The sequence below is a fragment of the Castor canadensis genome, chromosome 19 (genome assembly GCF_047511655.1).
Source record: "Castor canadensis chromosome 19, mCasCan1.hap1v2, whole genome shotgun sequence".
In the NCBI taxonomy this organism is placed as follows: Eukaryota; Metazoa; Chordata; class Mammalia; order Rodentia; family Castoridae; genus Castor; species Castor canadensis.
Window position 1 is genome coordinate 36,777,726 of NC_133404.1, and position 23,180 is coordinate 36,800,905.

Sequence of the window (23,180 nt, forward strand, 5' to 3'; positions counted from 1 at the left end):
ATAGATAATACTACGTGGATAGGTATACAGAATGGGCTTCTCTCTTGCTCTAGCTGATCCCTCTACTAAGGAAATGGAAGAAACCCACTGAAATATTAAACTTAGCTGTCTGTTACACTCTTCATGTTTTTTTGTATTTACCAAACAACTCACAAGTGACTTATAATACATGAATACACTTTTTAAATGTTTTTGGTCATTTACATTAAGCAGCATTTTTAGTTTTGGGTAGGTTATATTAAATAGCATTTTTAGTTTTGGGTTAAGTTTGAACTAAGATATTAGTACTGTTTTAAAAGTGTTTTAAATGCTAGTAGAGTAATATAGTAAGTTCTGACAACGATGGATAACACATTTTTAAATTCAGTGTTCTGAATTACAGGAGTCAGTTCTGCAAATAACTGAATAAACCATTTACAATATGCACACACATTTGATCTAGTATTTCTATTTCCAGTAAACTATCTTAAAAATAATCTTACCTACCAGAGCCAGGTGCAGTGGCTCAAACCCGTAATCCAAGCTACTTGGGCCAACCCAAGCCACAGTTTGAGGCCAACCCAGGCAAAAAAATTTCACCAGACCCCATCTCAACCAATGGCTGGGCACGGTCCACACCTGTCATCCCAGCTATGCAGGGAAGCACAAATAAGGAGGATTGCAGTCAAAGCTGACCTGGTCATAAATTGGGACCCTATCTCAAAAATAACTAAAGCAAAAAGGACTGACAGAGTGGCTAAAGTGGAGAGCATCTACCCAGCAAGTGTGAGGCCCTGAGTTCAAAACCCAGGACCACCAGAAAACTTGTACTACCTACAGAAAACTTCTGCATGAAGATATTCCCCATGGCATTATTTGTGAAATACAAAGATGGAAAATGATTTACTTTCTAAATAAAGATATTCAAAAGTCAGTCATGTATTAAACTCAAAATATGCAATGAAATTAAAGTAAAAAAATATGAAATTATTAAAAATGACAAGCACAAAAATTTTAGTAAAATGGAAAATGGTAATACTTTAATATGAAAAGAAAAAAAAAACAGGACTGGCAGAGTAACTCAAGTGGTACAGTGGCTGCCTAGGAAGCAGGAGGCCCTGAGTTCAAATCCCAGTACTTCCAAAAAAGGGGGAAAAAACCCTCCCACCTGTAATCTTAGCTACTTTGGAGGTTGCAATCAGGAGGACCACTGTTTGAGGCCAGCCTGAGCAAATAGTTTGCAAGACCCCCATCTCCAAAATAACCAGAGCAAAATGGACTGGAGGTGTGCTCAAACAGTAGAGTACTTGCTTTGCAAGTGTGAAACCCTGAGTTCAAACCCCAGTCCCACCTGCACCCCCCAAAAATTATACGGTTAAATTTTACATGAAGATTATAAATATTATTTGCCACCTAGAGTTGTGAGAAATAAATGAACCCTTTGCAAAGAACTAGATAAATAGTATTCAGTAAATGTTAGCTCTTAGTTTTCTGTACAAAAGAGTAAAGAAAGGGTTACCTGATAATTCTTTCATTTTGGTAAGATTGTGACAGAGTTTCAGGGGGTCTTTCTACTTTTCTTATATTTTCCAAATCCTTCATAATGAACAAATATTCCTTAACTATGGAATAATTAAAGGAAATGAAAATAAAGGTCATTCTGCATTTGCCCTCTCTATCACATTGATAAAATCTCGGAGCTGGGGGCGAGGAGGATCTTGTGAGCATCTGGTTCAGCTATATTGGGTTGGGACAGTTTTGCCACCTCACACAAGATGGTGAGGCTTGGGAAATTAAGTAAAGATGAAACGCATGCAGACAGATTTAAAATTCCCAAAGAAGGCACAACCTGGAACACAACTTTTAAGGGTGGATTGGAGGAGACCTTTGTGGGCTTTGCCTCCTTATCTCAGAAGTAGCTGGTTGTATAGACAAGTCACAATAAACTTCACATCAATTCCAGGGCACCTGATATGATTCTGTGTTAGTCAATCAGCAAAAAACCCCCTTTGTTTCCTGTATGAATTGTTTCAATTCAACAACTAGCAAAATGGCCTTGGTGGAGGTCCTTCTGGGGCGTAAGGTCTGGGGGTGGGGGGGAGGTGGTCATGGTGTTGTCATGGTGGTGTGTTAACAGCAATGGTGCAGTCTGTGATCAGAAGACTTCCAAATTCTTTGTGTCTCACGTGGAAGAATCCATGGCAGGACACGTGGGTGTAAATGGAGTTTTAAGTTAGGGAGAGGAATTACAAAAGGGGGCATGGTGGGCCCAGGTGGAAGCCGGAAGCTGAGAAAGAGTCTTTCTCTTTTCCAGGTGCTTTTAAAACTTACGCTACCCTATGGGAAGGGAAGAACCTGGTGATTCCCAACCAAAAATCAGTGAGTGGGGAGGGGCATGGGTGGTTGTTGGTGAGGGTGGTGAGTTGGCCTGGACTAGAGTGTGAATAATCTGCACACATTTGCAATTGAAAAGAAGGCTTAGAGAAAGAGAGGAGTGTTCAATCTGAAATAATAATAATTCATATATTCTCTAAGAGTTCTGAACTTTTCCTAATTCTAGCCTGCCTCAGTTGGAGCCTAAGGGGATGGAGTGTGCAGCAGAAACATCAGCTTTGTATTCAGGAGTGTGTGGTGTGTGTGTGTGTGTGTGTGTGTGTGTGTGTGTGTGTGTGTGTTATGGCTTTTATCTGCCAGCAACTTTCACTTTCTTCAGTGTTTGTATCCCGGAGTGAACGTCTCTGAGCTAGCTCACTAGAAGCCTGGGTCTTGATAAAAGGCACTGGCCATTTCATCATTTTCGTGAGAGTGTTTCCCTAAATGATCCACTCCTGCTGAGTGGTAGAAGGCATCAAAATTGATTCTACTTTATAAATATTTCCTGGCCCTGGCTTTGGGCCAAGCAAAACCTTCCTGATAGAAGCTCTTTGCTACATTCTGGTCAAAGATGGGCTTCTCTCTTCATTCCCTTTTCTGCAGGGGACATAAAGACAGGCACTGGGGTGAGGGCAGGGGAAAAGAGGTCTCTGCCATCCATCTGGTGACTGTTGTGCCCTCTGAAAGAATGTGTTCTCTCTCTAGGCATGAGGGAATGACCTTTCTTGCTTTGGGACTGTGGGTGGTGTGTATGAGTCTCTGCTGAGTTTTCCTGGGGTTCTTTGAACAAAGGTAGAGTTTGTTTCTCCCCTCTCTGTCTTTATTTCCACTTGGATTCAGAGCTCAGGAGATAATTTCCTGCCTTGTTGACTGCAGAACCCAGAGACAATTTAACCTTTGATGACTGAGTTAAACTCTCAAATAGGCTGGATAATCATTAGGATTTAAATTAAGGATTAAACACTCCCCAAGATTCCCTGGGTGACTGCACTCAGTAGAAGCAGCTTTGGTGGCTGAGAGCCTGGCAGCAAAGAATATGATCTCAGGGTCTCTTGAGGTGCAGCATGGGCTGGCAAATGTGGATTCAGTCCCCAAATTTGTAATGGAAAATTCTTACTCCTCTTATCATGAAGTCCAGGCACTTCCACAGCACTCATGTGACAATTAGCTCAAAGCAGGCTTGGCAAATATTTGAAAAATCAAATCTTGGTGTTGAATACATCCAAGGTTGATCTGCTATTAATAACTTTTCTAATCAAACCACAGTTCTGGTTTTCACTTTGTGTGACCTCGGCCTAGTCACTCAGCTTTCCTGAACATCCTAAGATGAGGTAGTTGGGTTAGAAGACTGATTCTGTTCAAACTATGACTGTATTTTAGGAAGGTATGTCAGAGTCCACTTTCTTCTTTTGTCTGCTCTTGTGACAAAACCCACAGTGTCCCCATCCACCCAATTATTCCATAAGATAGTCAGATAAGATGTCAGAGATCAAATCATTTGAGTCTCAGCCACATGGGAAAAGTGCTTTTGTAGATAAAAAAGAAGCCACAACCTCTGGCCTTTGGCAGTTGTAATTTGTATGACACTAATTCCATAATATTTAATAAATCTTTGTGGGGTAAAAAAGATGTTTGGAGTTGAATAAGTCTGGCCAACACTGCCTACTCTATCACTCTCATTAAAAATGTACAATACAGGGCTGGGGGTGTAGCTCAGTGGTTAGTGGTTTGCCCAGTAAGCTCAAGGCCTTGAGTTCGATCCCCAGTACCACAAAAAAAAAGTACAATAGACATTAGCTTTGTATTGTTAGAAGTTCTGTTTGACTGTTTAGCTAGCAGTCTAAACTTCCGAACTATTCAACTACAGTGATGACCCTTACTTGGCTCACAGGGTCATTGCTTCCCTATCCCTCAACATCGCCTCTCCTTGTCCCTTAACAAAGGGCATTTCCCTGTCATTTTGGATAATGTGGCTCTTTGCCTAGCAACAGTTGATTAGATTGGGGACCTCACCCAAACTGGGCCAATCAGTTCTAGTGGTGTACCTGTGACCCACTGCGTGCATTGAAGCTGCAAAAGACATTCTTTTGAAGAGGAAACAAGAACAAAACAGATGTGCAGAGAGGAACAGAAGAGAGTTATTTGCATGGCACCCCAGTCCAGCTGATACCTAGGTCAGCTGCCTGTGGGTTCCTGGGATACTTCTGTAGTCTTATAATGAGTTCTGTTCAAGTTGCTGTGAGTGGTTTCTGTAACTTACAATGGAAAAAAAATCTAATTTATTATTTCTTTAAGGAATGCCTAAATAGCATTTCCTTGAATCTGCAGAGTAGTTTACAATGTTTTTTCTTGGTGCACTTTGGGTGCCAGCTGGTGGTAGGCTACACCAGGAAGCACTGTGACAGTAAGAGTACACTGTGGTGGGACCACAGCCTTTAGCCTGCTGGTTTGTTGGAAGCAGGTGCAATATTGTTGCCTTCCGTTACTATAACAAGTACCAGAGATAATCAACTTATCAAAAGAAAAATTTTCTTTTGGCTCACAGTTCTGGAGGTTCCAGTCCATGGTCATGCTTTGGGCCTGTTGTGAAGCCATGCATCATGGAGGGAGCCCATGGTAGAGTAAAGCCACTTACATCCTGAGCCAAGAGGAAAAGGTATGGGGAAGGCCAGGATCCCACAGTTTCCTTCAAGGACATCTTTCCTCTTTCCCCAGTGATCTTAGGACCTTCCAGAAGGCCCCATTTCTCAAAGGTTCTATCACCCAGTAGTACCACCCTAGAGAGCTGGGTCTTTGGGAGACATTCAAGATCCAAATAGTAGTAGGTGGTGTGGGTACAGGTCATCTCTCAGGACAGGTGGTGTGAAAGAAGCTCAAAGAAGCATCCCTGAGTTAGAAATAAGGGAACAGCCCTTTGATAGGCAAGTGAGCACTATTTGGAAGGACAGTAGGGATGCAAAAGTATACTAATCATGTTTTTTCTTTTTTCTTTTGTAATTTGATATCTTAGGGGATCTTACTGAGCAGGGGGGGTGGTGACTTCCCTTTCCAAGATTAGCTAATTCCTGGAGATAGCAAATAATTTGCCTGTAATTTATATATAGATCAACCAACCCCCCAAACTCTATCCACCTCCTTTATCTAACTCTCCAAGCCAATATTTCTCCTACCCTGTAGCAACACAGGGCCAGATACCAGATAATTTGGGACAGCCTCTACTTCCCAAAGCCAGCTGAAATTTATGGATACTAGCCGGTCCTGAGCTCTATACCCCGCCTGGCCTTTCCTTTCTGCTGAATCCACAATGACAGCTGTGGCCTAGGTCTTCCCTTCACTCCACCTGCCACCTGAGCAGCTTTTCAAGTTGCATAAGCTCCATCTTTCCATTTGATGGATTTTCAGACTCGTGTTATTTTATTTCATTTGCTCATTGGATTTATAATTTTTATTGTTTCATCTGTAATGGGTTGTGGAAGTGTCCTTATAATGAGGTTTTGTGTTTGCATTTGCAGGAATTCTAGGATTTGTCCCAGTTCAGGACTAGTTATATATTCCTTTCTCAGTTTGGGAGTCTTTCATCAAGCGAGTGGCATAATTTTAGATTATGCATTGTTTCTGAGATTCCATTTTTAAAACTACTTTTTTTCATTCCTGGTATTTGGAGGAAAAGTTCACTTGCTTTTTTCCTGAGCCATGGGTAAAATTTTGTTGTCTTAGTTTGGAGGATTGAAGTAGTAGCTTTGGGCTTTCTGTAATGACTTAAAAAATATTATATAATGACAATGTACAGCTGTATGTATTTATGGGGTACAAAATAATATTATGATTTTTGAATACAATGTGGAATGGAGGTGATAATCAAAGGATACAAAGCCTCAGTTAGGAGAAGTTTGATTTGTTTATATAACATTGCTCAGTGTGGTGAACATAGCTCTTTGTTGAATACTGTATGTTTCATTATTACTGGGAGGGTGACCCCCAATGTCCTCATCAGGGTAGACATATAGGCTTTTCTCAACCTTCCCAATAACTCCGGGTTTGATGGCACACTTTGGTGTCAGGAAGGTCATCTCTGCAGTTTGTATTTGGGCTTATTTATCCACAAGAGCCACCACCAATGAAATCCCTTTTACTGCAGGTACTTGACTTTTCCTGGAATCTCAGATTTTCTCTTTTTTATTTCATTTCCAAGCTCAGTTTTATAACTTTCTGATCTCCTTTCACCCAACCTTTTGTTTGCTATGGAGAGAAAGATCTTGTGTCTTCTCCATCCACACTGCCGGTTGACATCTTCCATGTACTGCTTTTGTTATTTGAATAAGATGTAAGAAAAGTCTGTCTTCCATTGTCCCCACAAGCTTCATATTTTCCGTGGTGGTATAAACAGTCTTTTAAATTTAAGTATTGTTGAGACAAACCATTTTTATAATCATTTTATTATGTTGTTTGTGACAGACCTAAAAAGAAACCCATGTATAAGCTTTCTTTGTTAGGGCAGAAGAGAAAAAGAAGCTCTTGTGTGTTTGAGAACCCTGCAGGGTCCAAACCTTAGTCAGATTTCTGGCTTGATGACCATGACTTTGGAATGAAGACCCATGAAAGGAGGCATTTGCTCTATGGACCCCACTCAATGCCCAGAACTGGCAAAAAGCAATCCATTATTCATTGGACTAATAAACAACTAACCCTCTAAGCCTTTCCATCCTCATCTACTCAGTAAGAGTAACAATACTAACCTCGTTCAGTGGTGGTACCTCTTGGAGGTGGTCTGTGTTAAGTTCCAAGCCCATCATGGGTGATAAAAATACTGCATGTGTCCTAGAAAAAGGAGGAGGATTGTTTGTTCAGGGAGTGATTATGATTTTGTAACTGGACATTTTTATGACTCTTTAGGTGTTTTGTAAGTTTCCCAGTCAACAAATCATTGTGTCCACCTCTGTACATCTTCAATTTTATCTACATCTCTTGGCTAAGAAGGCTGTCAAAATGGGATAGAGTTCTCATAGACCTGCACCCAGCACTCTTAATCCCTGTCCTTCACATTTGGTCCTTTTATGGCCTCATCCTTCCAATCAATGCTTGTTTTCTTGTCATCCTTTCACTTTAGAAGGTGACACCTCACTTGCTGCCTGCTGTCATTCTTAGCTTTCTTTCACCATCCTCTGAATGCATTGCAAATGTCAATCTGGAATCAAGTCTTCCTTCCCTCTTTCCCTCCCTCCCTCCCTCTCTTCCCTCCTTTCCTCCTTCCCTCCCTCTCTCTTTCCCTCTTTCCCTCCCTTTCTTCTTGACTTCCTTGTGCTATAACTACAATGTCCCTGTAATGCAGGGCTCTTGCTGATCATCTATCTATCTATCTATCTATCTATCTATCATCTATCTATTATCTATCTATCTATTATCTGTCTATTATCTATTTATCTATCCATTTTCTATCTATCTATCATCTATCTATCTATCTATCTATCTATCTATCTATCTATCTATCTATCTTCTATCTATCATCTATATCTTGCTCTTGTCAGACAGATGCTCTACCACTTGAGCCCCCAAGTGCCTTTTGCTTTAGTTACTTTTGAGATAGGGGCTCACATTTTTTCCAGGCCAGCTGGACCGTGATCCCTCTAGTTATACTTCCCACATAGGTGGGATGATAAGCACACACACATTATGCCCAGTGATTGGTTGAGATGGAATCTTACTAAGTTTTTGCCTGGACTGGCCTTGAACTGTGATCCTCCTGATCTCTGCCTTCCACGTAGCTGGGATAATAACTTTTATCCTTCCATGATTTACCTCTATGACTTGCCTTGCCCTTTATAATTTTAAATTTATGTGTGATTTAGGGGGTCTCAATGAGGGGAGTCTATTTGGTTTGGCCCTTTGAATATATGCACTGGTTTTCAACTTGAGAACAATCCAATTCTCCTCTTGCTGATTGTTTTAACATGTGTTCACAATTCTACCAGGTATGGTGGCAGTACGATACAGTAGAGGTGTCACTGGTGCTGAGAACACGCCACAGGTGGTACACAGGATAGTGTAGCTATGGTGGTCTGGTCTCAGATGTGCTGAATAGTTGCCGGGAACCTTGTCTCCTGTGATGGAAGAATGAAAGTCATTGACAACAGGGTGAGCAAAAGAGCAGAGTTTCATTTAGGAAGAGAGGAAAAGGAGAGAAGAAACCACACATATGGGTGGAGTCTCAGAAAGGCTCTTTGTCTAATGCAATTTTTTTGTTTTTATTTTGCAGTATTGGGGTTTGAACTCAGGGTATCGCATTTGCAAGGCAGGTGCTCTACCACTTAAGTCACTCCACCAGCCCGATTTTGTGTTGGTTTTTTTTTTTTTTTTGAGATAGGGGCTCACGAATTATTTGCCTGGGACTGGCTTTGAGCCACAATCCTCCTGATCTTTGCCTCCTGAGTAGCTAGAATTACAGGCATGAGTCACTGGCATCTGGCTTGTCTAGTGGTTTTTGTAAGGATTTGATTTCCTGGTTGAAGGGAGGCTGATGGTGGCTTCGTGTTATTGGTCCATTCAGGGGATGTCCGTCTGTGCCAACCCATGGACACTACAGGGACACTATATATTCCCCCTTTTCCCTTCCCAATGGCCCTGAGGCCCAGCACACCAGCTCAGCCTCCAACAAGGCCTAGTTCACATGTTGTTCACATGACTTTAGCAGTTTCAAGGCTTGAGGGAGTGGCTTCAAGATTTCCCACACCTGTTTATCTCAACTCCCAGGTTTGCAGGGTCTCCTTCATTCTGTTGGGTTCAAGGCCTCTCAGCTTCTCCACCAAGGGCCTCACCCTAATCTTCCTGCCCAGTCCCTAACTCCTAGCTTCCGGTCTCAGTATCAAAGACGGTATGATCGAGTGGGAAGTTATGTAACTTGGTCTATGAGGACCACATGATTTCATATGGTGGCTTTATGAGAAGGAGCGAGATTAGAGGGTACACACATGCATGCATTTCCTGTCTCTTGCCATGTGACAGCCTGTACTGCATCAGGAGTCTGCTAACAAGAAGGTTATCACCAGATGTGAGCGTGAGCCAAGTAAACCTCTTTTCTTTATAAGGTTACTCAGGCTCAGGTATTTCGTTATAGTGATGCACAACAGACAAATATAACAGTCTTAACCAGCTGAAGTTTTGGGAGATTATACCTGTTTTGGCTACTGCTGTTGATTATACACAGGAATGACAACTGTCCTTGTGCCCTTTGCTCTGTCTTTTTTAACCAATTGTAGCAGTGGGAGGAATTTTAGATGCCTGTCATTTGAACTAGAGAACAACCTGTCCAGCATGGTACTCTCCAGGAACCCACCCCAGCCATGTCCTGGCATTGTAGCAGATCCAGGGTCGGTTCTCCACCATCACACGGGCTACTGGAGCCCAGGGAGTGACCAAGTCCAAGCCAGCCATTGGTTAAGAATAGAACAGTAAGCTGGGGGTATGGCTGAAGTGGAGGAGCACCTGCCTAGCAAGTGCAAAACTGAGTTCAAACGCCAGTGCTGCCAAAATAAGAATAGAATAGTGAGCAAACCCATGCTCTGTGGTAGGTCAAAGGTGCTTAAGACCCACCAAGGAATCTAACCATGAGTTCCTTAGGTTATTTCTCACTTCCTCTCCTGCCTCACTTTCTTGATCCTTCTTCCATCTTATTCTCGGGAAGGTCAAGTTCAGGTGTTATTTACCTCATGGACTGTTAGGGAACGAGAACTTCTTCCTACCTCTCCTTACTGATCTCCATGGACAAAACAGTCAGTTTAGGCAGGAATAGGCTAAGATGAATCAGGAATGAATTTGACTTGCTAGATTTTGCTAACTTGCTATAATATCGGCCATGAGAACTAATACTTCTCTAATCCAAGCACTGTGGGGAGTGAAGGAGCCCAAAAGCTTTTCCTGAAATCCTTTGGTTTTCTGTCATTACAGTGTTTTAAGAGAACTGACTTCAGCAGCAGGCAGTGATGGAATGGAATTCCTCCTGTTTGATCTGGAGGACTTAGGAAAGTGTTCTGTCTGAGAAGTGCTCAAGCTATGACACGAATTATCCATACACACATCGTGCACACACAAACTTGACCCGATGTTGCCTTGGTAACCAGGAAAATGGCCTGATACTTTCCTTAAAAGAATGCTAGAAAGATGACTCTATAAAAATCAACCGATTAGAATTAATAACAAGAGCAATAATAATAAAAAGGAATGTATGGCTTCCCCAGGCTTTTCTGTCTTTGTCGTCTATTACCAATCTTAACTCTCTCGCTTCTCTCTGCCCACTATGGCACATAAATGACAGTGGCCACCATGAGCCTCTTGCTAGCCTCTAAATCTAGACGTTGACTGATTGCATTATATCTTCCTTGACTACCAGAAGAAAAGTAATTATGTCACCTGCAAACACTGACTGACGTACAGGTGCCTGAGACCATTTGAGAGAGTCCTTCATTTCCTCACAGTTATGCAGAAGTTACAAATGAGCCATGTGCCAAGAAATTGCATGCACCCCAGCAAATGCCATCATAACACAAAGCCACTCTGAGAGCCCAGTCCTGCATGTGGTCTGGGGCTTGAGTCCTGACAGTGATGTCAGTGCAGTGACAGCACAAAAGTGAGGGTGTCAGAGACACTGGGCGATGCTGCCTGGTTCGCAACACCTAGGATCTTAGCTACATATAACAAGCAGAAAATCCGGGATATTAAGTGGCCTTTGGTTGAAAGTGAAATTCCCCTTTTTATGACTACAACTGTTACTTTTGCTCCAAGTAAATCCAGAGAGGGAAAAACAAGGCCACAAGTTCTGAAGAGGAAGAAAAAAGTTGAATAGTGAGATTAGAACTTAATTCCTTAGAGGATCAGCTGGAATTAGGAGAGCTGACCTATTTTTTAAATAAGGTTTGGTTTTGTTCTGAGAAGAGGTGACTATAGGGATTGTTAACAGGCATTTGGGTGATCACGTTTTCATTTTCAGGGTTTGCGGGGGGTTTTTTGTTTTTATTTTCAGTGGTACTTTTTTGAACTCAAGGCTTTGCACTTGCCAGGCAGGCTCTCTACCACTTGAGCCTTGCCACAGACCTTTTTCTCTGGTTATTTTTGAGGTACAGTCTCGCTTTTTATTTAGGCTAGCCTGGACTGTGATCTTTCTATTTATGTATCCCATAGCACTCTCCAGGAATGGCCAGGAGGCCAGCATCGCTGGAGTCAGCACTCACAGGGTGAGTTTGCTCTAGAGGTTCCGGGAGGCGGTGGGACAGACCACATGGAATCTTGTAGACCACTGAACACTTTCAGTTTTTACTCTTGAGGAAGTAGGGAGCCATATAGGGTTCTGGGCAGAAGAGTGATAGATACCATCTGACATAATATTTTAAAAGGGTATGTTTAGCAATCCTATTACAAATGGACCATTGCGAGGATGAAGAAAGAATCAGGAATCTCTGAGAAATCTATTACAATAACTGTGGATGGGGTGCAGCAGGGAGATTCTGGTGAGTGATGGGACTGTAGGCAGGATTTGAAGATTGAATCAGTGTACTTCCCTGATGGACTGACCATTGGGTATGAAGGAAAGAGAGGAGAAGAGGCTGGAAGATGGAGCTGCCATCATGAAGATAAAGGAAACTGACATTACAGTAAGCTATGGCGGTGGGAGGGGGGAGGACCAGGGGCTTGGTTTGGAAGATGTCCTGTGTGACCTATCTATCAGATGTGTACGAGATTATCTGATGGTAGGAATTGGATGAGGAGTCTGGACTTTAAGAGAGAGGCTGGACTGGAAGTCTGATTTTGGGAGCCAAAAGCAAATGGATGGTGTTAGCACCTTGGAACTAGATGGAAGGAAGAAAGCACAAGGTTCTAAGCCCAGCCTTGGGATGCACCAAACTGAAGTGCTGGGGGAGAGAAGGGTACACTGCAAAGGAATGCTGGGAAAATGGAGGAGAAAGAGGAAAACCAAGAGTTTGGTACCCAAGAGATGAGTTAAGGAGGAAGAAATGACTACTTCCACCGTGTATACAGTGTGCAGCCTGTAAGATGAGGTCCAAGAGTTGGCCACTAAATGGAGAACCAGCGACAGTCACTGTATTTATTATTTTGAGTTTTTTTTTTGTTTTGGCAATACTAGGATTTGAACTCAGGTCCTCACACTTGCTAGGTGGCCACTCTACCACTTGAGCCATGACCCCAGCCCTTTTTGCTTTAGTTATAGTTCAGGTATTTCCCCCTGGACCATCCTATACCTTCCACTTAGCTAGGATGAAAAGTGCACACTACCACACCCTGTTTTTTTAGTTGAGATGGGGTCTTCATAACGTTTTATCTGGGCTGGCCTCTAACCATGATCTCCACCTTTTGAGAGGCTGGGATTATAGGTATGAGCCACTATGTCCAGCCCTATTTTGAGAGTTTTTGTATAGAGAAGAACGAAGAAGGAAACAGCAGCTAGTGGAGGAGGAAATTGAATTGATAGAGGGTAACTTTAAAATGACAGAATTAACTACAGATTTGAATACTGACAGCAATAATCCAGTAGGGAGAGAAAATGGGATGGTGTATGAGGGATGGGATAGAATTACTGAGATACCCTGAATATTCTGTTGGCTGCAGCATGGAATAGAGGCTTAGAAATCCAGCAGCCCTTTTGGGTCATGAGGTAGCCTTCTAAAGAAGGCAGAAGAACAAAATGGAAGAAGCCTGGTTTCCTAAACACTAAGTGGTTTCCATACAAGCTCTGAACAACCTACTTTTGTACTTTTGACAACTAAGAGAAATAAAAATCCTATCTCCTTTCTTCCAATATGTGCTAAAGAAATGTTTCAAGCATATACAAAACTTGAAAAAAATTGCATATCAAACAGCACCATCTAGGTTCTATTATTGATGTCTCTACATTTGCTCTATGATAATCTGTCTGTCTAGCCCTCTATCTACCCATGTATCCATCTTAATTTTGGTGCATCACGAAGCACGTTTCAGACATGAGCACAGCACACCCCTAAACATACCAGCATGTACACCACTTCTTAGAATTTAGTACCTACTTAAAATTCTTACTCTTTTTAGGTAAAATTTACTTTGTTCTGATTTTTTTCACCATAGATTTTACCCGGTTGTAGAACCTTAGATTAATGGAATTGTGTTGTAAATACTCTTTTGTGTTAAAGCTTCTTTCACTCAGAAAAACATTTTGTAATTAAGCCATGCTGTTACACTTATCACTGGTTCATGCCTTGCTCTTGGTAAGCAGTATTCTGTTGTGTGAATACACGACAGTTTGTTTATCCCTTCTCTGGTTGATGGACACCTGGTCTGTTTCCATTCTCACCCTGTTATAAATAAACCTGTATGAGCAGCCTTGTATGGTTAGTTTTATAGACATTCATTTTCATTGTCTTGTATGGAATCACTCAGTTGTCCAGAGAAACAACCAATAGTGCGTGTTTGTATGTACACGTGTGCCTGTTCATGTGTGTGTGTGTGTGTGTGTGTGTGTCTGTGTCTGTGTAGAGAAAGATTTATTTTAAGGAACTGCGTCATGTGATTATCAGGGCTGGCAAGTTCAAACCTGCAGAGGACCAGGGAATTACTGCAGCTCAAGTCTACAGGCAATGTGGAGGCCCAATTCCCTCTTCCTTGGGGAGAAGAGCACATACCAGTCTTTTCTCTTAAGGCCTTCAACTGAAAGGAGAGTCCCACCCACAATGTGCAGGCAATCTACTCGATCCGAGGTCTACAGATTTGAATTTTAATCTCATTAAAACAGGGCTTCACAGCTATATTTAAACAAGTGTTTGACCAGATATGTGGGTACCATGGCCTAGCCAAGTTGGCACACAAAATTACTTATACAAATAAGTATAGTCTGAGTTTTATGTGATTTTTTTCAGTGTTCATACTATTTTACATTCTTACCATCAATGTATGCAGGTTCCCATGATTCCACATTGTCACTAACATTTGGTGCCTACTTTTAAATTTAGCCACCCTAGTGGATGTGGAGCTGTATCTCACTGAGGTCTCAATTCTCATTTCCCTCATAGCTAATAATAGATGGATAGATAGGTAGGTAGATAGATGGATGGATGGTTGGATAGATGGATGGATGGATGGATAGATGTTGGGGGAGCAGGCTATGAGAAGCCTATGAGAACTTGACATAAGCACAGTTGTGCTCAATGATCTATAGGCTGAGTTTGGCATGGCCCCAGCAGCAGAAGGGAGCAAAGGCAAAATGTAGTACAGCTGCTTTTTCTAAAATGTTTACTTCCAGAGAAGTGATCACAGGTTTCTCTTGTTACAATGTCATACCCCTCCCAGAGAACTGTTGCTCCATGTCCTTGTTTACCAATGTATATAAAAGACTTGCTGAAGGAGGACAGGGGATTGGTTGAGGATTGGATTTAGTTGGATTGATTGATTTGTTGGCTGCTTGCAAGGGGTGGAGGCTACTGCCAGAGCAGCTTGTGAGAATGATGCTGTTGGTGCTGCTGACTGTTTGTGTGTCTGTGAGTCTGAAGGTAAAGACTTTAAGAGAGATTAAAGAAAACATGGGGCAGAGCGAGTCTACGGAAAGCGACTTTAAAGAACAGAAAAGAAGAAAGACTTTAGAAGTAAGGTTTTAAAGAACAGAGAAAAGAAACAGAGTAAAAGAAGCATTAATAGAGTAAGAGAGCAATGGGGCTGTTATGCGTCTCCATCCGAGCTCCCAACACACCTGACTCCAACTTTCTGTCTTTTATCATTTGTCCTAACTACATCTCCAAACAACCCTAGTTAGGTCAGGAGAACTAGAGCTCATGAGAAAGCTTGTGAGAGATAGATAGATGGATGGATGGATAGATAGATGGATAGATGGATAGATAGATACATAGACACATAGATACATAGATGGGGAGATAGGTATATAGATGGATGGATGAATGGATAGATTTGGATAGATGGATAGATGGGTAGATGGATGGATGGATAAATATAGACCTTTTTGTTCACATTTTTCTCCATTTATTTGTTTGGTTGTTTGACTTTTGTTGTTGAGTTTATAGAGAGTGTTGAGTTTGTCAGATATTCATCTAGCAAATACCATTTTCCTATTAATGTCTTTTCTTTTTTTTTTTCATTTTTCTTTTATTATTCATATGTGCATACTAGGCTTGGTTCATTTCTCCCCCCTGCCCCCACCCCCTCCCTTACCACCCACTCGGCCCCCTCCCTCTCCCCCCCCTCAATACCCAGCAGAAACTATTTGGCCCTTATTTCTAATTTTGTTGTAGAGAGAGTATAAGCAATAATAGGAAGGGACAAGGGTTTTTGCTGGTTGAGATAAGGATAACTATACAGGGCATTGACTCACATTGATTTCCTGTGCATGGGTGTTACCTTCTAGGTTAATTCTTTTTGATCTAACCTTTTCTCTAGTTCCTGTTCCCCTTTTCCTATTGGCCTCAGTTGCTTTTAAGGTATCTGCTTTAGTTTCTCTGCATTGAGGGCAACAAATGCTAGCTAGTTTTTTAGGTGTCTTACCTATCCTCACCCCTCCCTTGTGTGCTCTCGCTTTTATCATGTGCTCAAAGTCCAATCCCCTTGTTGTGTTTGCCCTTGATCTAATGTCCACATATGAGGGAGAACATACGATTTTTGGTCTTTTGGGCCAGGCTAACCTCACTCAGAATGATGTTCTCCAATTCCATCCATTTACCAGCGAATGATAACATTTCGTTCTTCTTCATGGCAGCATAAAATTCCATTGTGTATAGATACCACATTTTCTTAATCCATTCGTCAGTGCTGGGGCATCTTGGCTGTTTCCATAACTTGGCTATTGTGACTAGTGCCGCAATAAACATGGATGTGCAGGTGCCTCTGGAGTAACAGTCTTTTGGGTATATCCCCAAGAGTGGTATTACTGGATCAAATGGTAGATCGATGTCCAGCTTTTTAAGTAGCCTCCAAATTTTTTTCCAGAGTGGTTGTACTAGTCTACATTCCCACCAACAGTGTAAGAGGGTTCCTTTTTCCCCGCATCCTCGCCAACACCTGTTGTTGGTGGTGTTGCTGATGATGGCTATTCTAACAGGGGTGAGGTGGAATCTTAGTGTGGTTTTAATTTGCATTTCCTTTATTGCTAGAGATGGTGAGCATTTTTTCATGTGTCTTCTGGCCATTTGAATTTCTTCTTTTGAGAAAGTTCTGTTTAGTTCACGTGCCCATTTCTTTATTGGTTCATTAGTTTTGGGAGAATTTAGTTTTTTAAGTTCCCTGTATATTCTGGTTATCAGTCCTTTGTCTGATGTATAGTTGGCAAATATTTTCTCCCACTCTGTGGGTGTTCTCTTCAGTTTAGAGACCATTTCTTTTGATGAACAGAAGCTTTTTAGTTTTATGAGGTCCCATTTATCTATGCTATCTCTTAGTTGCTGTGCTGCTGGGGTTTCATTGAGAAAGTTCTTACCTATACCTACTAACTCCAGAGTATTACCTACTCTTTCTTGTATCAACTTAAGAGTTTGGGGTCTGATATTAAGATCCTTGATCCATTTTGAGTTAATCTTGGTGTAGGGTGATATACATGGATCTAGTTTCAGTTTTTTGCAGACTGCTAACCAGTTTCCCCAGCAGTTTTTGTTGAAGAGGCTGCTATTTCTCCATCGTATATTTTTAGCTCCTTTGTCAAAGATAAGTTGCTTATAGTTGTGTGGCTTCATATCTGGGTCCTCTATTCTGTTCCACTGGTCTTCATGTCGCTTTTGTGCCAGTATCATGCTGTTTTTATTGTTATTGCTTTGTAATATAGTTTGAAGTCAGGTATTGTGATACCTCCTGCATTGTTCTTTTCACTGAGTATTGCCTTGGCTATTCGTGGCCTCTTGTGTTTCCATATAAATTTAACAGTAGATTTTTCAATCTCTTTAATGAATGTCATTGGAATTTTGATGGGAATTGCATTAAACATGTAGATTACTTTGGGGAGTATCGACATTTTTACTATGTTGATTCTAACAATCCATGAGCATGGGAGATCTCTCCACTTTCTATAGTCTTCCTCAATCTCTTTCTTCAGAAGTGTATAGTTTCTCTTGTAGAGGTCTTTCACATCTTTTCTTAGGTTTACACCTAGGTATTTGATTTTTTTTGAGGCTATTGTAAATGGAATTGTTTTCATACATTCTTTTTCAGTTTGCTAATTGTTAGTGTATAGAAATGCTAATGATTTTTCTATGTTGATTTTATATCCTGCTACCTTGCTATAGCTATTGATGATGTCTAGAAGCTTCTGAGTAGAGTTTTTTGGGTCTTTAAGGTATAGGATCATGTCGTCTGCAAATAGGGATATTTTGACAGTTTCTTTACCTATTTGTATTCCTTTTATTCCTTCTTCTTGCCTAATTGCTCTGGCCAGGAATTCCAGTACTATGTTGAATAGGAGTGGAGATAGTGGGCATCCTTGTCTGGTTCCTGATTTTAGAGGGAATGGTTTTAGTTTTTCTCCATTAAGTATAATGCTGGCTGTAGGTTTGTCATATATAGCTTTTATAATGTTGAGGAACTTTCCTTCTATTCCTAGTTTTCTTAGAGCTTTTATCATGAAATGATGTTGGATCTTATCAAAGGCTTTTTCTGCATCTATTGAGATGATCAAGTGGTTTTTGTCTTTGCTTCTGTTAATGTGGTTTATTACGTTTATTGATTTTCGTATGTTGAACCACCCCTGCATCCCTGGGATGAAGCCTACCTGGTCGTGGTGAATAATCTTTTTGATGTGTTGCTGAATTCGGTTTGCCATTATTTTGTTGAGGATTTTTGCATCAATGTTCATTAAGGAGATTGGCCTATAGTTCTCCTTTTTGGAGGTGTCTTTGCCTGGTTTTGGGATAAGTGTAATACTGGCTTCATAAAATGTGTTAGGCAGTTTTCCTTCCCTTTCTATTTCGTGGAACAGTTTAAGGAGGGTTGGTATCAGTTCTTCTTTAAAGGTCTGATAGAATTCAGCAGAGAATCCATCAGGTCCTGGACTTTTCTTTTTCGGGAGACTCTTGATTGCTGCTTCAATTTCATTTTGTGTTATAGGTCTATTCAGGTGATTAATTTCCTCTTGGTTCAGTTTTGGATGATCATATGTATCTAGAAATCTGTCCATTTCTTTTAGATTTTCAAATTTATTTGAATATAGGTTCTCAAAGTAGTCTCTGATGATTTCCTGGACTTCCATGGTGTTTGTTGTTATCTCCCCTTTTGCATTCCTAATTCTACTAATTTGGGTTTTTGCTCTCCTCACTTTAGTCAGGTTTGCCAGGGGTCTATCGATCTTGTTTATTTTTTCAAAGAACCAACTTTTTGTTTCATTAATTCTTTGTATGGTTTTTTTGGTTTCTATTTCGTTGATTTCAGCTCTTATTTTTATTATTTCTCTCCTTCTATTTGTTTTGGGATTTGTTTGTTCTTGTTTTTCTAGGAGTTTGAGATGTATCATTAGGTCATTGATTTGGGATCTTTCAGTCTTTTTAATATATGCACTCATGGCTATAAACTTTCCTCTCAGGACTGCCTTAGCTGTGTCCCATAGGTTCCGGTAGGTTGTGTTTTCATTTTCATTGACTTCCAGGAACTTTTTAATTTCCTCTTTTATTGCATCGATGATCCATTCTTCATTAAGTAATGAGTTATTTAGTTTCCAGCTGTTTGCATATTTTTTGTCTTTACTTTTGTTGTTGAGTTCTACTTTTACTGCATTGTGGTCAGATAGTATGCACGGTATTACTTCTATTTTCTTATATTTGCTGAGGCTTGCTTTGTGCCCTAGGATATGATCTATTTTGAAGAAGGTTCCATGGGCTGCTGAGAAGAATGTATATTGTGTAGAGGTTGGATGAAATGTTCTGTAGACATCCACTAGGTCCATTTGATCTATTGCATATTTTAGATCTTGGATTTCTTTATTGATTTTTTGTTTGGATGACCTATCTACTGATAATAATGGGGTGTTAAAGTCTCCCACAACCACTGTGTTGGCGTTTATATATGCTTTTAGGTCTTTCAGGGTATGTTTGATGAAATTGGGTGTGTTGACATTGGGTGCGTACAGATTGATGATTATTATTTCCTTTTGGTCTATTTCCCCTTTTATTAGTATGGAATGTCCTTCTTTATCTCATTTGATCAATGTAGGTTTGAAGTCTACTTTGTCAGAGATAAATATTGCTACTCCTGCCTGTTTTTGGGGGCCATTGGCTTGGTAAATCTTCTTCCAGCCTTTCATCCTAAGCATATGCTTATTTCTGTCGGTGAGATGAGTCTCCTGTAAGCAACAAATTGTTGGATCTTCTTTTTTAATCCATTTTGTCAAATGGTGTCTTTTGATGGGTGAATTAAGTCCATTAACATTAAGCGTTAGTACTGATAGGTATGTGGTGATTCCTGCCATTTAGTTGTCTTAGTTTGAAGGTTTGATTATGTGTACCTAAGTTGATGTTACTCTCTACTGTCTTGCTTTTTCTTATCCTGTGGTTTGGTGCTGCCTGCCTTTTCATGGTTAAGTTGGGTGTCACTTTCTGTGTGCAGGATCCCTTGCAGAATCTTTTGTAATGGTGGCTTTGTGGTCACATATTGTTTTAGTTTCTGCTTATCATGGAAGACCTTTATTGCTCCATCTATTTTGAATGATAGCTTTGCTGGGTAGAGTATCCTGGGGTTGAAGTTATTTTCATTCAGTGCCCGGAAGATCTCACCCCATGCTCTTCTTGCTTTTAATGTTTCTGTTGAGAAGTCTGCTGTGATTTTGATGGGTTTACCTTTGTATGTTACTTGTTTTTTCTCTCTTACAGCCTTCAATATTCTTTCCTTAGTTTCTGAACTTGTTGTTTTAATGATGATATGTCGTGGAGTAGTTCTATTTTGATCTGGTCTGTTTGGTGTCCTGGAGGCCTCTTGCATCTGTATGGGAATATCTTTCTCTAGATTTGGGAAATTTTCCGTTATTATTTTGTTGAATATATTACGCATTCCCTTCGCTTGCACCTCTTCTCCTTCTTCGATGCCCATGATTCTCAAGTTTGGTCTTTTGATGGAGTCAGTGAGTTCTTGCATTTTCTTTTCACAGGTCTTGAGTTGTTTAATTAATAGTTCTTCGGTTTTTCCTTTAATTATCATTTCATCTTCAAATTCTGAGATTCTGTCTTCTGTTTGTTCTATTCTACTGGATTAGCCTTCCGTTTTGTTTTGCAGTTCTGTTTCGTTCTTTTTTCTGAGGTTTTCCATATCCTGGCAGTTTTCTTCTTTAATGTTGTCTATTTTTGTCCTGAGTTCATTTATCCGTTTATTCATTGTGTTCTCTGTTTCACTTTGGTGTTTATACAGTGCTTCTATGGTTTCCTTTATTTCTTCTTTTGCTTTTTCAAATTCTCTATTTTTGTTGTCTTGGAATTTCTTGAGTGTCTCCTGTACATTTTGGTTGATGCTATCCAGTATCATCTCTATAAAATTCTCATTGAGTACCTGTAGTATGTCTTCTTTTAAATTATTTTTGTGGGCTTCATTGGGTCCTTTGGCATAGTTTATCTTCATTTTGTTGGAGTCTGGATCTGAGTATCTGTTTTCTTCATTCCCCTCTGGTTCCTGTACTAATTTTTTGCTGTGGGGAAACTGATTTCCCTGTTTTTTCTGTCTTCCCGTCATTGTCTTTGGTGTTGTTACTGTCCCTGTACTGTGTGCAATTAAGTATTTTCTAGCTTGTAATAATAACAATGGTAATATTTAGAATGGAAGGGTGAGCAGAGATGGAAAGCAAGAAGTTAAAGAAAAGGGGAAAACAAATATACAGACAAGAGGGAGAAAGCAGAACAAGGTATCAGACAAGAGAGTTTCAAAGGTATAAACAGGGAGTGTTAGTGTACTAATCGACAGTAAGCTGAACAGACATTAGAGAGACAGAAAGAGGATTGAAAATCAAAGATAAAAAAATAAAAAATAAGTAAATGAAAGAAATATCTATATATAAAAATGAATTAAAATAAAATGGAAAATAGAAAATTAAAAAAAAAAAACTTCCAAGTTTATATGCAATGCAGTTTCAGTCTTAATAATTTGGGTGTCCGTCTCAATCTCCAGTCCTGGAGTTGGTGCCTCAGATGTTGTTCTGTAGTTGTCTCATCAAAGAGGATGCATAAAGTAGAACAAAACTACACACTCACTCACACATACACACAGACACACACACCAAAAAAAAAAAAAAAAAGCCCCACCAAGCGTCCCCAGTTCAAATGCAATACAGTTTCAGTAAGTTTTTCGGCTTGCAGGTGTAATTCGGTTGTTCTCTCATCAAAGGTAGGGAGAAAAAGAAAAAAAAGCATCTGGAGACTGTTCCGAGAGTGGTATCTGCAACTGTGGCTTGCCTGCCTGCTGCTCTCAGCCTGTAGCTGGCGGCGTTATTTATGCAGATCTCTGGGGTGAACTTAGCACTCACCTGGTCCCACAGGCTTTGTTTGCTCAGAGTTCTCCTGTGCAGGAACCTCTGCTACAGGCTTTCCCCTTTCCAAGCACTGGGAAAGGTGACACTGCCCCGCATTGTCAGGCCTGCGTGTTTATTTACAGTTCACGTGGGAAGTGGGTCTTCCCTCCTCTCACAAGCGTCCCCGCTCCTGGTTGCTGGGCTTGCGCCCTGCTCCCACCAGAGGCTCTCCGGCCCGCCCGGCTTGTTTATTTACAGTCCCGGGAAGGAGTCCCTTCCCCCAATCTTCAGCGCTCAGGGCGCCCCACCCTCTTTCCAGCGTGTCTTAACTGTTCTTATTGCTTATTACTCAGTTTCTCTTTTTTTACCTGGGTGGAGGTCAGTCTGTCCAGGGGGCTATACTGCTCTGGCCCAGGCTTGTCTGTGGGGCTACTGCAGTACTGCGAAGCTCACCTGGTCCGCGTCTTCCCAAGCCGTATGGGCGCCGGCCACTGGCAGCCCCAGGGGCCCTCCTCGTTTCTCTGTTTAACGTGAAGTGGAGATTCTCTGCACCGGCTGGAGATGTGGAGGGGTCAAAGTTATGCCTTTTCTCGGTGATTATGCCTGCAAAGTGTGTCTCCAGCGTCTCTCCAAGATTTCACTATAGGAGGCTCGCTTTCTACTTCCTACCTCTAGCCGCCATCTTGGAATCCTCTCTGAATCTAATGTCTTTTCTTGATGATGTCCTTTGATGATTAAAAGTTTTTCATTTTGATGAAGTCCAATGAATAAATTGTTTTTATTGATGGTCACTGCTTTCTGTGACCTGGCTAAGAGAAACTTTGCCTATCTCCAGGTTACAAAGAAAGGCATTTTATGATTTCACAAAGAAGCTTTATAATTTCACTGTTTGTAGCTATGCCTGTCACCTGTCTTGTGTCAGGTGTGCTGCACTTGAGTGTTAGTGTGTGGTATGAGGTAAAGGACCAGGGTTTGTTGTTTCCCATGTGGCTGCTTAGTTGTCATAGTCCCATTAGTTGACCAGGCTTCTACTCCTCACTGGATTGCTTTGGCACTTTTGTAAAAACCAGACGACTATAACTGTGGGTCTATTTCTGGTCTCTCTAGTCTGATCCATTTATCTATTTGTTTATCTCTATACCAATACTATATTTTCTTGATTACTATGGCTTTACAGTAATTTTCAAATTAGAGTGGAACTCTTCCAACTTTTTCTTATTTTTCAAGATTTATTTAGATATTTAAGATCTTTGCATGACAATATAAATTTCAGAATCAGCTTGTCAACTTCTACAAAATCCCAAGTAACATTATGATGGGAATTATATTGAATCTAAAGTTCAATTTGGAAACAAATGCCAAATTAAAAATATGATGTTGA

At 40.8% G+C, this 23,180-nt stretch overlaps 1 long non-coding RNA gene across 3 annotated transcripts in view; it reads left to right on the forward strand.

Annotated features, from left to right (window-relative positions):
* Positions 1-23,180, forward strand: part of LOC141419238 (uncharacterized) — a 139,558-nt gene that overhangs the window by 550 nt on the left and 115,828 nt on the right. The window contains exon 2 of one of the 3 annotated variants that reach the window (XR_012443987.1): positions 2,294-2,358. The exons of the other annotated variants lie outside the window; for them this stretch is intronic. This is a non-coding gene — a long non-coding RNA (uncharacterized lncRNA). The remainder of the gene's footprint in view (positions 1-2,293; positions 2,359-23,180) is intronic. 3 annotated transcript variants of the gene reach the window in all.